Source organism: Temnothorax longispinosus, chromosome 1, assembly GCF_030848805.1.
Source record: "Temnothorax longispinosus isolate EJ_2023e chromosome 1, Tlon_JGU_v1, whole genome shotgun sequence".
Classification (NCBI taxonomy): Eukaryota; Metazoa; Arthropoda; class Insecta; order Hymenoptera; family Formicidae; genus Temnothorax; species Temnothorax longispinosus.
In genome coordinates, this window is record NC_092358.1 from 15,669,373 (window position 1) to 15,683,102 (window position 13,730).

The window sequence follows — 13,730 nt, forward strand, 5'->3', positions numbered from 1 at the left end:
GTCGCGCGGTATAACATAAATAATGCATTTTGTAGGTAATTTAATTATCTTTCACTTTCATTGTATGCATTTTTTACTTTCGGACAGCCAGAACTGAGATATTTTGAAAAAACACTCGAAGAAACAGCTCTTTCCTCATTTGCCCAATGCTTCAAAAAATTCTATCTTGGGAATTAATGGTCGTACGAAGTTCTACAAAAAACCAAATTGCAAGGAATTTTATCAGCTACATTTTTGCTCTGAATGTTTTTTTTCGTGAAACTAATAATTTCCGAGTTATTCGCAAAAAACCCATTTTTGTACTCTTTTTTTCAAGATGGCGCAGCCGGCTCATGCTCTATGTATGGGGATTTTTAGTATGTTTAAAAGAACACTAAAATGAACCTGTATACCAATTTTCAACTTGCCGGGAATTTTTTCATCCAAAAATCTTAATTTGACTGGGCTAGAATACATTTTTCAAAAATCACATACGATTGATGTTTTGGACTCATAGCTGATACTAATCTATAATAACGCTGTTTTATTTTGCATTTTTATGTTTATATATAAAAGTAGATTTATTGTAGAACATTTTATATTTATTTTGTATTATATTATAATATATGTATGTGTACATACATACAATATAATTAAAAGTTAAATTAATATTTTTATAAAATTATTATGTTTCCTAAATTGTACCATTACAAGGTTTTTGAAATCTACTATTAGTATGATTCAATAACTTAAACTTATTTATTTATTATTTTATGATAATTATTTATTATTATTATTATTTATATTATTTTATACATAATTTTATTACATATTATTTTATTACATAATTATTATGTTTTAATTTATTTATATTATAGATCAATACACAAAAAAAAAACAATTGTTACAGAAAAACGCGTGATCTCATTGAATTAAATACTTTGTGAACATGTTTCATGAGAACGACATGACCCTCTGATAGCGAGCAGCTTAATTATACACTTTTAATTAATGATAATGCCTTACGTTATGTGTCAAAACTATAAAATATTTTCATAATTAACGTCTTTTTGTATAAAAATCTCGAAAAATATCAGTTATCCTTATATGTTTTAGCTATGCCTCGCGTTTGTTTCTGATACAGATTATTCTTAATTTACTTCGTCAATAGTTAAAAAATTTAAAAAATATCTTTATTAATCCTTTTGCAAAAAGTTTAAATACAATATTTCAAACTTTGTATCACATTTTATAAATCATACTGATATAATTACTGTAAATTATACTGATATATACATTTAACTGTGTAATAATTGCATATTTTGAATTAAAATCAGAAATCGTAAAGTCATTATAATTTTAAAATTACAAGTGATTAGCTATCGATAAGTAAAGATTAGTCTCTCAGAATTGTAGGTAATTGCATATACACGTGTAACGATCGCTCTATTAATATTTATAACTTAGCAATTTAGCTGATAACTGCAGTTTTTTTATTATATAGTATAACTAATGAATACATTGCGTAAACTGCAACAATTGTAAATTCAAATGTTTGGATTTAAATTTCTAATTTGTATTAATTCCTACAATCTTGTCTTTTACAAAAAAATTATGATATCTGATTATACTGTTTGCATTGCTGCTGTGTTACTATTTGAACTCCAAGACATCACGATCTTCACGATGACGTTGACAAATTGACAATGTCGACGAATAAATTAACATAAAGAAACAAAATGTTATTTTATTGGTTTTTTAGTGGATAGATTTTCATTTTAAATATGTTGATACATCTTTATATATTACACAATTTTTAATATTATTATTATTATCTACTTATTATTAACTTATGTATTTATTTTTCTTCTTAATCGCGCCACTCGTGACCAAGCATCGTGACTTCTCTGCATATATCTGTGTGTACATCAGATATATGAGATCTACAGCAATTTAACGCCAATTTTGAACGGTTTTCTATAGAGAGGTACTCATGGCAAAAATATTTTTGGTGAGGTGCCTCTTCTTTCCGAGAGATCAAATAAAAAACCGCCGATCTTTTGTCAGATTTAAATTCAAATTTTTAAGCCTGTTTGTTTTTGCTGCACTTCTGACCTGTACAATAAGTTAGACAACAAATATATTTTCTTTTATTCTAACTTATTGCACTAGTTCAGAAGTACAGCGAAAACGAACAGACCCTTTGACTCATTAAAGCCAGAGCATATCTCTGTACGTCACAATCACCACAAAATTTATATTATACTTATTATAAATTTATATGTTTTATTAATATATTTTATACTATGTACACCATGCAAATAGAATATATCTTATTTTATTTTATTAATTTAAATTACGTTAGTTTGATTATTACTACTTAATTCTTTAATTAATGTCTATATCTGTTATTAGTGGTAAGTAATATGCATATTTTAAACGCGTAGTTAATGAGCATCATTAACTGCTGGCTGAACGTAATTAAATGTAATCGTGATTTGTCTCTTAATCGTTATTAAAATAATGTATTTGAGTAAAAAATCAAATATAGATGGGAGAAAAAATATATATTATACTAGAGAAATATGCTTGAAAGTCAAGAATTAATTATAATTGGACAAGATCAAAGTGCCAGATGATTGTACGAGCGAAAATTCGGTAAAGAGCAAAGGCATGCCGAATTAATCGCATGTCCTCGCCGCCACACCCGCCTGGCCTTTTGTAATGCTAATTAGCCTTCAATTAAACCCGGAAACTTGACCCGTCTATCCAATGTCGATTAGGCCTCATCTTATTTTAAGCGCTTTTGTTAGAAGGCCAGGGGTGGCAGTGTGGTCAGTGGTGAAGACACCAGACTCGTAACCACGAAGAACCGGATTCGAGTCTGATCACAGGAATTTTAATATTCCAAACTGCCCAACCCCCACCCCATTTTGCGCACGAGAAATTAATTAACGAGAAGACTCTCGTATAACGGAGAAACTGGACTTTGTCTTTCGTAAGAGATGTTAATAAGCCGTTGATCCATACATAGTATAACTGACAACTGCTATCTGCTATATTTGTATCCGCACCATTTTTCCATCCACCTATCAATCTGCCAGAGAGTGGTAGGTTAATGGCCAAATACTTCTTAAGGAAGATCTATCAGATCTATGTCCAGCAGTGAACGCGCGCAATATATTGATGATGATGTTAGAAGGCCGCGAATCTCTCTTTCTATTTCTTTCATTACTTTATATATACCGGGTGTCTCAGACCACCCGTATCACTCGATTTATTCGTAAACGCAACATTTTAGAGAAAAATGTTCCAGACCAAAGTTGTATGGTTTCAAGGGGTACATAAGATGGTGTCATTAGTTTTACCTTAAATAGTTGCTTGAAGGTCACGTAAAGGTCACCTTCAATTTTTTAAATAGAATCACCTACTTTTTATTGCATATTCTTGTAGCTTATCTTGAGGGCTTTCCAAAAGACTATAAGAAAGTATTCTTTTATTAAAAACTTTTGGAATTATAAGGCTTGAAAGTTCTAGTATTTTGACATAAAATACAAAATATCTTGTAAAACATCAAGTTTTTGGTAATGTTACCTTAATACTTTTATGCACAGAATAATGAGACGAATCAATTGGTATAAAAAAAGCATAGTTCCTTTAAGAAAAAATATGTAATTTGCAACACGCATCTGCATACTTTTTCTTAAAAGCAACTATGTCTTTTTTTCATATCAATTGATTCGTCTCATTATTCTGTGCATAAAAGTATTAAGGTAACATTACCGAAAACTTGATGTTTTACAAGATATTTTGTATTTTATGTCAAAATACTAGAACTTTCAAGCTTTATAATTCCAAAAGTTCTTAATGAAAAAATACTTTCTTATAGTGTTTTGGAAAGCCCTCAAGATAAGCTACAAGAATATGCAATAAAAAGTAGGTGGTTCTATTTAAAAAATTGAAGGTGACCTTTACGTGACATTCAAGCAACTATTCAAGGTGAAACTAATGACACCATCTTACGTACCCCTTGAAACCATACAACTTTGGTCTGGAACATTTTTTTCTAAAATGTTGCATTTACGAATAAATTGGATGATACGGGTGGTCTGAGACACCCGGTAGTACAGTAAAGTATCAGAAAAGAATTTGTTGCTCGTTTAAATTTGGTACTGGCGTATTGTTTGAATTTTTTGCTCTCGATATATCCGAGTTTCGAATTTGTTGCTTGCAAAATAAGTAATAAACAATAGCGGAAAACATCTCAGCATGAATTCAGACAATACGTCAGTACCAAATTTAAACGAGCAGCAAATCCTTTTCTGATACCTTACGCTTATAACTATAGCTACACGCTGAGGTTTCCGCTATTGTTTATACTTCTTTTGCAAGCAACAAATTCGGAACTTGAATATATCGAGAGCAACAAGATCGACAATATGCCAGTAGTGGGGGGGCAAATTTAAACAAGCAACAAATTCTTTTCTGATACTTTTTACGCTTATGACTATCCGCACGCTGAGGTTTTCCGCTGTTATTTACACTTGTGATGCGAGCAACAAATTAGCAACAAATAAGGTCAAAGCCAACTTTGAATTAAACGCCGTCACAGGCCACATAATTACAATAGATTGTTACCGATTACAATAAATCCTGATCTGAGTTACAGCTGACGGAGGTGCTAATTTCGTGCATTTTCTGTATATTTTAAAAGGTTCTTGGCGCAACACCGATCTCTACTTCTATTTAATATCGGACATGACAATTTCTGACGTTGAGCATGGCTGATACCAGGATCATACCGAGGGGACTGCCCCTTTTAAAATATACAGAAAATGCGCGAAATTAGCATCTCCGTCAGCTGCAACTCAGATCAGGATTTATTGTAATCGGTAACAATTATTGTAATTATGTAGCCTGTGACGGCGTTTAATTCAAAGTTGGCTTTGACCTTATTTCTTTTGCGTGTCGTAATCGTTCCATCGGCGATGACTATAATTTTCAGTGTTGATAATGTGAACTCTAACAGTTATAATTATTTTTATTTATATTACTTATAAGTTTGAATGTAATGCCCTGAGGAAGACCAAGTAGGTCGAAACGTTGACTCGATAATTATAATTCAAAATATATATATATCTAGCTTTTTATTAATACTTTAATATTGCTCGGAATATCGGCCGTAACATTACTTAGCTTTTAATTTTAGTATTTTATTTACTTATATAAATAAGATACTGAAAATAATACGACATCGTAAAAATTATAAAATATCGCGAAATAATTTTTCATATGCAATAGAATAATTGTAGGTAATAATGTTGTAATTATAATTATCATATTATCTGTAATTATATTATTCCAGTAAACACATACTTAGTCGGTGGAATAATAATTGCAGATGCATAATAATACAATTATAATTACATATTCACCTATGATTGTTATATTGTATGTAATACGTATTAATTGTGTGCATCAAATTGTATTAAAAATGTTTTTTTAATCAAATGCACGCGCGAGCAATACAGCGTGACTGACCATTTTTACGCGTTCGCGGTTCTGTATTTGAACCTTTTATCGACCGTGACGGTAACGTAGCGCGCTCGCCTGCACCGCTCTGCACCGTAGCTCACCGGGTAACGGAACTCATTAATGCTCCTCAGTGTACGTATATATCAGAGTAAATAATTCAATCTTTATAAATTAAAAAACTATAACAAAATACAGCTATAAAAAATAATATGTGCGTATTTAATAATAATAATAATAAAATAAAATATAGTGTAAATATACATAATAAAAATATATATTAGCCCAGTCAAATTAAGATTTTTGGATGAAAAAATTCCCGGCAAGTTGAAAATTGGTATACAGGTTCATTTTAGTGTTCTTTTAAACATACTAAAAATCCCCATACATAGAGCATGAGCCGGCTGCGCCATCTTGAAAAAAAGAGTACAAAAATGGGTTTTTTGCGAATAACTCGGAAATTATTAGTTTCACGAAAAAAAACATTCAGAGCAAAAATGTAGCTGATAAAATTCCTTGCAATTTGGTTTTTTGTAGAACTTCGTACGACCATTAATTCCCAAGATAGAATTTTTTGAAGCATTGGGCAAATGAGGAAAGAGCTGTTTCTTCGAGTGTTTTTTCAAAATATCTCAGTTCTGGCTGTCCGAAAGTAAAAAATGCATACAATGAAAGTGAAAGATAATTAAATTACCTACAAAATGCATTATTTATGTTTATACCGCGCGACTAATATTTCTAGAAATATTACGGTTTAAATGAAATTTTGACTTTTGGAAATTGTGAGAATAAATATTTCCTCGCAATATAAGTCGGAAATGGGTAGTCCTACGTAAAAAATTGTTAAAATCAAGTAGAAAGGTTATTAAATTTTCATTATTTTGGTTTTTGACCGATTTGCATACGACTAATAGTATTTTTGATATCCGTAAAAGAAACGGTTTTTAGGTACACTTCTCAAAATGGCGGACTTTCGAGTTATCTTTTTTAAAAAAATACACATGTTTCTTGAAGTTTATTAAATTATCTTTAAAATGATTTTTTATTTGACTTTCTGTGATGAATACTTCCAGAGATATAGCCTTTTAAATATTTGTTTATGTTAAAAATTTCTTAATAATTTACAGTTTTTTACAAAACATGACATAAAATTACTTTAGAAAAAATAATATCGACATTTTTTCAAAAGTTTATATGCATATGTATGTGATCCTGCAGTGGAACCGGTTTTAAAATGAAAGTTTTTAAAAAATTGTCATTTTAATTATGCCTTTTTTAAGAGTTTTTATAAAAAAAATGGGGTTTTCCACACTTTTTTGTAATTTTCTCAGTTTCTATGAGAGATACGTACAAAATGTTTCAGACCAAATTTGAAGCTTATAAAATTTCCTGAAAAACAGTATATTCGGCATTAATATGTGACCAACAATTATACCAATAACAGATGCTAAAATAATGTTACTCTTTTTTTCCTCAGTTTACCGTAATTTTTAATGATTTAAATATTGTCGAAAAAATTTATTTGGAAATTTTTGCGGTCGGCGTAAGTTTCAAATCTTATTATACATGATGTAAGCTTTCCGTTGGTCTTTGGGTTAAATTTTTAAGACAGGTAGTATTCGAGATATAGGGCGTCAAAAGTAGCCGCAACAAATTTTTGTTTCATATGCAGTTTTTCATGTTTTTATTGGTTTAATTATTAGTATTTCAACAATAAATATGCATCCCTTACTTGCACTGTGTGCTCGCCTCTGTATATAAAACAGAAATTTGTTGCGGCTACTTTTGACGCTCTATATCTCGAATACTACCCGTCTTAAAAATTTAACCCAAAGACCAACGGGAAGCTTACATAATGTATAATGAGATTTGAAACTTACGCCAACCGCAAAAATTTCCAAATTAATTTTTTCGACAATATTTAAATCATTAAAAATTACGGTAAACTAAGGAAAAAAGAGTAACATTATTCTAGCATTTGTTGTTGGTATAATTGTTGGTCACATATTAATGCCGAATATACTGTTTTTCAGGAAATTTTATAAGCTTCAAATTTGGTCTGAAACATTTTGTACGTATCTCTCATAGAAACTGAGAAAATTACAAAAAAGTGTGGCAAACTCCATTTTTTTACGAAAACTCTTAAGAAAGGCATAATTGAAATAACAATTTTTTAAAAACTTTTATTTCAAACCGGTTTCACTGCAGGATCACATACATATGCATATAAACTTTTGAAAAAATGTCGATATTATTTTTTCTAAAGTAATTTTATGTCATGTTTTGTAAAAAACTGTAAATTATTAAGAAATTTTTAACATAAACAAATATTTAAAAGGCTATATCTCTGGAAGTATTCATCACAGAAAGTCAAATAAAAAATCATTTTAAAGATAATTTAATAAACTTCAAGAAACATGTGTATTTTTTTAAAAAAGATAACTCGAAAGTCCGCCATTTTGAGAAGTGTACCTAAAAACCGTTTCTTTTACGGATATCAAAAATTGGGGACTAATTGGGGACAAATTTTTAAGACGGGGACTATTAGTCGTATGCAAATCGGTCAAAAACCAAAATAATGAAAATTTAATAACCTTTCTACTTGATTTTAACAATTTTTTACGTAGGACTACCCATTTCCGACTTATATTGCGAGGAAATATTTATTCTCACAATTTCCAAAAGTCAAAATTTCATTTAAACCGTAATATTTCTAGAAATATTAGTTGCGCGGTAATTTAATTATCTTTCACTTTCATTGTATGCATTTTTTACTTTCGGACAGTCAGAACTGAGATATTTTGAAAAAACACTCGAAGAAACAGCTCTTTCCTCATTTGCCCGATGCTTCAAAAAAATCTATCTTGGGAACTAATGGTCGTACGAAGTTCTACAAAAAACCAAATTGCGAGGAATTTTATCAGCTACATTTTTGCTCTGAATGTTCTTTCCCGTAAAACTAATAATTTCCGAGTTATTTGCAAAAAACCCATTTTTGTACTCTTTTTTTCAAGATGGCGCAGCCGGCTCACGCTCTATGTATGGGGACTTTTAGTATGTTTAAAAGAACACTAAAATAAACCTGTATACCAATTTCCAGCTTGCCGGCAATTTTTTCATTCAAACGCCCAAAAATAATCTAATTTGACTGGGCTAATATGTATATATAGTGTAAATATAAATAATATTTATGTTTAATCCAATAAACAACGCTAAAGCTCTTCAGATATACATTTTAATGAATAAATTTTAATTAAATACATTAATAAAATAAGATTTTAATATAATAAGATATACAACTTAATAAAATAAAAGGCAAATGAGAGCAAACACGGGTGGTAAAGCAAAAATAAATTATGTTGTGCACAAGTTATAAAGAATATACGTTTCGGTCTTTGGTTTAGATCTTTTTTATGTGTCGCATAAATAAAATAAAATAAATTATAGATGTGTAGATAATAAAAATTTTGTCAAACACACGGTGTCGAATAGATCAAATAAATCAGAAACGTAGTTAATAGTCTTGTCAGACGGAAGACAATGCAAGAGAGTCTAAACCAAAGATTGAAACGTATGTCATTTGTGTATAATAATTTATTTTCGCTTTAGCACCAGCGTTTGCTCATATTTGCCTTTTATTTTATTAAATTAATATTTTATCAAGCGACGTTATATAGTGTCACCGTGCCAAGAATTGTCCGTAAAAGAATCACATGACTTACGTCTCTGTATAAACGTTAAAACGCTATCAAATTTATCCAGAATTAAAAAATGTAAAAAAATTTTAAGTATATTGCAAAAAATATTTTGCAAAATTTTTTTTACATTTTTTTGTTTATACCACTTTGTAGACCTCAACTTACTATTGAGCTTTTATTTCAAACATTTTTTTCTAACTCTTGTAGTTTAAGAGTTATGGGCTAAAAAATAAAAGCGTCTTTTTAACTTTTAGTTTGAAAATTTTACCTTTAAAGGGCTATAAGATACAAATAAAGCATACCGTTATTCATGTATTGAGTTATTCAACATACCTATAATACAAAAGGTTCATCCAAATAGAAGAGTTCGGGTTTGGCTTGTTCCCTTTATTGTAAGTCAGTCGTGGTAATAATATACAAAAATGTTTATATCTCAGAAACGGTTGAGCTTTCAACCTATGTTTACTATGTTTTACTATGTTTACTATGTTTTTTTACTCAGTATGGTGTGTACTATCTGCCATATAATGATATATTGAATGGATGTTTTATTAACACTCCGTATATAAATTGTGACCAATCCGAATAAATTGTCAGTCAATCTCGAGATCTCGAGATCTATTACGTAAAGTAAATGTTTCAGTTTCAGTTTCGGTCACACATACGCATATATTCACAGCGATTTTGTCTTTCAAGCCATCCAGAATGCTTATATACAATTAAATGCAATAAAATTATGTAATAATGTAATGTAAGTAAATGTTAATGTGCATACACAATAATTTCTAACTCATATTAAATAGACAAAAGAACAGAGAGAGAGAGAGAGAGAGAGAGAGAGAGAGAGAGAGTTTGAGTTTGAGTTTGAGTTTGAGTTTGAGTTTGTTTATTATGCCATAGTCAAGACTTTAGGCAAATGATGAAAAATACAATGATATACATGAAGTAAACAAGAGTAAAGTAAAAACAAAAATTGGAATAAGTAAGAACTAAAAAGATACAGAACAGATGAGATAATTATAATAAAGCAGTGAGCAAAGCGGAAACAATGAAGATAATAATGACTATATTGCAAAAAATAATAATATTATTTCCACCTCAGCAAACGCTTCAGAACCAAATTTCGTTGACAGGATTAATAACTGAAATAATGCTGAAGAAATAAAAATCAACAGAATTCAGTCGTGCTCTCTCTCCAACAACAATCGCAGAAAAATGACATTGATACTTAAAACTAGTTAAGACGTTGAAGTAGCTACGATTAATGTACAGTGACCAGGAAAGCTTAGACTAAATGTACTTACACCTATCACGCACTAACGCTACATCGTACATAGACATTAGATAGCCCCAAGGTAGAACCTCAACCAGAACCGAGCTCAAGTGTAAATAGATAGCCATTGAGTTTTTGCTTAAATTCATTTAGAGACGAAGACGACACCACCTCGGTAGGAAGCGAATTCCATAAGTAAATACTCGCTAGGTGAAAGGACTGGTGGTAAGTCTCGGTTCTGTGAATGGGAATTTGGAAAGTACTAGGCAGTGCTAGCCGTGACGATCGTTTAATCGAGAGATCGGCTCTGACAAAGATCTCAGAGAGGTAGCTAGGAGACATACCATAATATATCTTAAACATTTTGATGCCAAGAAAATAGAGACGTCGATTTCTAACAGACAGCCACCCTAATTGGTGACGGTAAGGAGTGATATGTTCGTCTCGACTCAAATTAAAGATAAACCGAATCGTACAATTGATAAGCCTCTGCAGTTTTGTGTTAAGCTCATCAGTAACATCATTGTAAACAAGAGAGCAGTAGTCTAACAGAGGCCAAATCAATGCAGACACGAGTTTTACACGCAATTGCAATGATAAGGAGTTTCTATGAAACTTAAGCTTGTGTAGCGTGAAGTGTACCCGCTTAGAAATATGAGCGAAATATGTGAGAGAGAGAGAGAGAGAGAGAGAGAGAGAGAGAGAGAGAGAGAGAGAAAGCCGAGCATGCACACGCACGCACACATTCATTTATACACTCATTCAAATTAACTGAGCGTTTGGAAGAAGTGTATTAATTATAATGTTAACACAAGCATGTAATACATAGATCTAGACGAAATCATAGGGTGGAACAAAAAAAATATATGCATGTATAAAGTTGCTAATACAATTTTTCATAATGAGAGACATGTAAATAGACATGTTAATAGACATAACGTAACGTAATATATTCTAAAATAAAGGTCCCAATCTACGGCCCGTGGGCCGAAACCAGCTTCCGTTTTATCTGGTTTGCCAAGCAACATTATATACATATATAAATATACAGGGTGTATAAAAAGTTCCAGGATGGCGAAATATCTCAAAAAATGTAAGTTTTGTAAGAAAATATTTTAGACAAAAGTTGTAGGGTTTGAAAAAGTCTATTTACTGTTTTTATCAGTTTAACCTTGAGTGGTGTCGCCAAAGTCAGGTCAAGGTCATCTTGAAACAAGATCCTCTATTTTTATGTATATATATTGTATATATATATATATATATATATATATATATATATGTGTGTATATATATATATGTATATACACAATATATACATATATAGGTATATCTATAAGAGAGATATGGAAGGGGGTGCTAATTTTCAAATAGCCATATTTATTTAATTTGAAAATTAGCACCTCCTTTCATATTTTCCCCTCAAAATCGGACCAAATTGTCAAAACCACATAAAAATAAAGGTCACTATCGAGGTCATAATTAATTATTACGCTGGCAAAATTTCAACGATCTTTTTCCCCTAACTTTAGGGGGCTACAACTCGGAGGGAAAGCATTTTTGGACTCATGTTTATAGAAACTTCTTTTCTTATTTTGACTCCTAGAATACGCCCTTAAGATCTGTAACATATTTTTTAAAACACCCTGTATATATAATATTACAAAATAACATTTTAATAAAACATTTTTTATTAGAATTAAAATAATAAAATAATAAAATGATAAAATTACTGGAATAAAATAAAATTGACATATGTATTTTACATCTTTAATAGAATTAACAGCTGAGATATTAATTAGCCAAATTTAAAATTATAATTTTTTTTTTAAATAATTTAAATAAAGATCAGATATTGATATATTCTATTTATTAATTTATATAAATAATAACAAATTAAATAAAGGATACAAGAGTAACATTGATTTTATTTTATCCTGAGTTCAGAGGATGCAGAGGATGGCACGATGACTCTATTTTCCTCCTCAACCGGAAGTGACTAATCAACAATGATTTCGACGTATATCTCTTTCTGTCGATTTTCCATACACACAATTGTGCGCACTTCCGGGATTTGGAAACAACTCAGCGATAAACAAATTAAAAGTGCGCCGCAAGCTTTTGAAAATAACGTACTAAATTAAGACGTAGTAAGATCCTTTTCGATGATTGCTATCACCTGATTACGCGATTACGCAATAAACTTTATACAGCGCGCGCATAAACACACACACGCACACACATGCGAGTAATCGTTAAAAAAAAAGTATCTCGTTTTATGATCAATAAGTCACGAATATTACATCATATCATTGTCGACAAAGAAATTAGCATCATCGTGTAAATATTGTATTATTAAAGAAAATTTTTGTTATAATTAAGTATTAAATATAACGTAATATAAAAATATTTTTTATTAATAATAAATTAAGTTTTTAAAAAAACTTATTAAGAAGTAAAAATTAATGAATAATCTGTATTGTTATATGTACAGACTTATTATATTAATTATATGAAAATAATTTTGCCTTATTGTTTAATTAATTCAATATTTTCTTTTGTTTGTAATCATAGAAAATAAAATATTTTAATATATAAATTTCCTACAGCACGATTAATCACGATTAATCAATAACATTATTATTTACATCATCCGATCTTGCTAATAAAATATCCGTCTTGATATAAGCACATTTGTCGTGAACGAAATCCCAGTTAGTACATGATAATACATGATAATCAACTGCGGGCGGAAATAAAGCATTGTATAATCGCACAATGAGCCACGCGCTTATGCAAGATATTAATAACAATTAATTACTCGGTAGTTACTATAATTGACTTACTGTAACATATACGAAATACTATTATTTCATACCTATTGTAAAATATTTCGAAAATTTAATGTTTTTTTTTAATTGAAAACGGTTTGTTAATATTATATCATTGGAAAACTAATCATAAAGATATGAAGAAAAATGTTGAAATTATGAAAAATGTTGAAAAATAGATATTTGTATTTATTAATAAATGTGCGATAATGACAGCACACACACACACACACACACACACATACACACACACACACACACACACACACACACACACATTAGCAAGTTTAAAGCGACTGTAATTTAGATTGTGAAAATATTCAATTATACATATATATATATAATCGTATATTATTCACTTTATTAAAAATTAAAAAATTAATATTTTAATTATTAAAATTATTATTTGTAAATTATTAC

General features: G+C 29.9%; 1 protein-coding gene across 1 annotated transcript in view; it reads left to right on the forward strand.

Annotated features, from left to right (window-relative positions):
• Spri (Src homology 2 domain-containing protein sprint) overlaps positions 1 to 13,730 on the forward strand; it is a 541,914-nt gene that overhangs the window by 239,971 nt on the left and 288,213 nt on the right. The window lies entirely within an intron of this gene.